Source organism: Rhinatrema bivittatum, chromosome 9 (assembly GCF_901001135.1).
Source record: "Rhinatrema bivittatum chromosome 9, aRhiBiv1.1, whole genome shotgun sequence".
NCBI classification, from domain to species: Eukaryota; Metazoa; Chordata; class Amphibia; order Gymnophiona; family Rhinatrematidae; genus Rhinatrema; species Rhinatrema bivittatum.
Genome location: NC_042623.1, coordinates 177,838,889 through 177,842,398, shown reverse-complemented (window position 1 = coordinate 177,842,398; position 3,510 = coordinate 177,838,889).

The window sequence follows — 3,510 nt, the reverse complement described above, 5'->3', positions numbered from 1 at the left end:
CACGACCAGCGAAGAATGGGGAAGTTGTGTAGTAGAGTAGAATTTAGACTTTTGCATTCGGAATTTTAGGTCTGTCTTTGTGGAGACCAGTGGTATAGTATACGGAGTCTCCCACGATTTTTCCATCACCGAATCCAGTACCTCGTGGGATGGTAAAGAGGCTGGTTCAGCTGGAACATCAAATATTTTAAGCAAGCCCAACGTTGCTGCTCTAGGGTCTTGTATCTTTTGGACCTGTAAGTTAAGTAGTTTTCCCAATTTGTCGAGGAATTTGGGATAGGATAGGTCCTCCGGAGGCGAATAAGGTTCAGGGGTATCCTCTGGAGGATCAGAAGGACAGCCAGTTGATGATGTGGGAGAATATGGAGGAGAATCCGAGTCCGCGTCCGTCTTTTCTATCGGATGAGGTGACGGGTTCGGCAGAGAAGGGTTTCGGACTCTCTCCAGCGATGAGTCCTGGTGAGGTGAAGGGGACACAGTACTTACGGGGGAGGATGGCATTGGAAAAGATGATTGCAGAGTCTCAAAAAGGCCCAAGAGGGCTGACAACAATTCTAAAAATGCCTCCTTGGTCTGTGGTGGCATTCTCTGTTTGCCATGTGTCTCTCCCGGATGGGGCAACGTGTCATTTCCCTGTACCGTAGTTTTCTTTACTTTCTTGGCTGGTGGAGATTGAGATAGGTCTTTCCCTGCTGGAGGAGATCTTGAATGTCTCAGGGATGAGGAGGAGGATGAGGAGGTAAGTCTCACATAGTCTCCTTCCCACTACGGTCTCAATGTACCTTGCTCACTCTCGGGTGATTTGGAATGATTCGAGGAATGCGAGCTATGGAAGCTCATCGGGGAAGGATTAAGTACTCCTCCTGTTTCCAAGGAAGTGGAATCCTTTTGGCCGCTGCCTGTGGGTCCCGCTACCCTATAACTGTGGCTGTGGACATTCATTGCGAGGGTTTTTCCCTTGGAGATCAGGGTTGAGGTGTGCGGCTGAGTCGTTTTTGATATAGGCCTTTAGTACGCCTATTTAGATTTGTCCTGCGTCGATTTTGATGGCTGTGGTTTTTGCAAGGTGACATGCGCCGCTGGTTTCTGTCTGTGCGTCGTTACTGTCGCACTCTGTGTCGAAGTAGACGCTGTCTGCATTGAGCTTTTCATTTTTTACGTCGATGTAGGTGCTTCCAGCGTCGACTGCGTCGGCTTCAATCCCGATGATTTCTGCGGAGTTGCATTGTTCTGTGGAGTCGACGTGCGTCGGCTTCGGCTTCATTTGCGTCAATGTTTTATGTCTCGATGCAGAGTCCTTGGAGTGCGTCGATGCACCAGAGTGCACCGGTTTAGGCGCCGATGGGTCAGCCTGCTTCGGTCTTTGGCGTCGACACTGACAACGCAGATTTAATTGAGTCCCCGGCTTCTTGCGGCTTCGGCTCCTTCGAGTGCCGCTGTCCGGTATGCCTCGACAAGTCATGGCTATGAAGGCCTAGACTCCAGGCTCTATCTCCACCCTCCATCTTTTCTGGTCTGGACGTGGAGGATGCATGGATGCTGCCCTTTTTACCTGGGGGGGGGTCTTATGCTTCCTGGGTCCCGGCGATGAATGTGCCTCCGAAGGCGGACAGAGGACCCCCAATTGCGCGTCTTTCAGGGCCTGGATCTTATGGCCCCTCTGTCGCCTGGCTCGCGGCGACATCCTAGCGCAATGCTGACATGCGGCCTGTTGATGGTCCGGGCCCAGGCAGTGGTAGCAGCTATCATGTCCATTGGTGATGGACATGATTTTGCCGCAACCGCAAGGTTTGAACCCCGGAAGCCTGGGCGCTTGTTTTTGGGACATTTCTCTCTGTTTTTGAAAAACTAGCCTGAGGAGAAACTAGGTCCGTGTGTGCTCCCACGCGCGGAAAAACAGACTGAGGAGAGACTGTTTTTTCTGCATGGGAAGGCACGCTGAGCGGCACAGAGCAAAGCTCTGTGTTCTACTCAGAAGCTCCGCCTCCTGGGCCTTGATGGACAGTTCCCATGACAGCATGGCTAATTCAGCCCTGCTATCAACGGGAAAGACAGCTAATACCTGGAGATAATATCCTTTTTCAACAGACATACACATGGTTAATGCGACTCAGACAGTGCTCTATGCTTCAACGGCATGAGGAAATGTGGATAAAACAACTACTAAACCAAATGGATCTAGTAATTAATATTGAGAAAACTGAATTCATACATTTAGAACGAAAAAATACTGAGATCGTTCAAAACCCAATCATACTAAAAAACAATCAAAAAATAGAATTAGCAGACAAGTACGGAACCTAGGAGTAATAACTGACACGGAATTAAGCTTAAAACAACACATATCTTTAAAAGTAAAGGAAGGATATGCCAAACTCATGGTGCTTAGAAGACTTAAACCACTGCTAACAGCTGCCAACTTTCGATCAGTACTGCAAGCGCTGATTTTTGCAAGCACTGATTATTGTAACACCCTCCTACTAGGTCTACCATTTACTTTGCTATGACCACTACAAATATTACAAACACAGCTGCTAGAATCTTGACCGACAAAAGCAAAAGAGATCACATCACAGAAACCCTGGCAGAGTTACACTGGCTACCCATTGAACAAAGAATTCAGTACAAAACACTATGCACCATACATAAATGAATACATAATGAAAAAGCAGATTGGCTGAACACAGCCCTTCGCGTACACGTCCCTAACAGAAACCTGAGATCTGCCAACAAAGCACTTCTTTCGATTCCATCAATCAAAACAGCAAAACTAATGCAAGTAAGAGAAAGAGCACTGTCATTGGCAGGACCCATATTACGGAACACCATGCCCCTGAAGTTAAGATTACAAAGTAACAACAAAACCTTTAGAAAAAATTTAAAAACCTGGCTCTTCAAACAAGCTTATCAAAAAGAGAAAGGTGAATAATACCCAGGGGAAAGCAAGCAGGTACAACAATGGAACAACAAACAAACATAATCAATATGTGTATAATTTTATTTGATATTTTAGTTTGAGTTTCATTTTGAGTTCATCAATTAAGGATAAAAGTACAATGATAAAGCTAATCTCGTATCCTAAACTTAATATACTTTAGCATCATTTTTTTATGTGCCTTAATGTAAACCGTTGTGACAGTACCCACTGAACGACGGTATAGAAAAATGTTAAAATAAAATAAATAAAAGGATTTGCATTCACAAAAAAGCGAGGAGTAGCTTGCTTGTTACAGCGGTTACTACCCCAAACCAAACAAGCCTGATTCTTCACTTTTAATACATATCCAGAGTAACTCTTTGCTTCAACAGCAGGGGGGGTGAAGAAAAGAGGATTTATATTCAGATAACAGCCAACAAGGACTGAATTGCACAGGCTGGGTAAACAAATAAGCGTGGGAGTAGCTTGCTTATTGCGGCAGTTACTACCCCTAACCAATTAAGCTAGATACTTCACTTAGAAGCAGTTCCAGCACTGCTCTCTACATTAATGGTGGGGTGGAAGGGAAATAG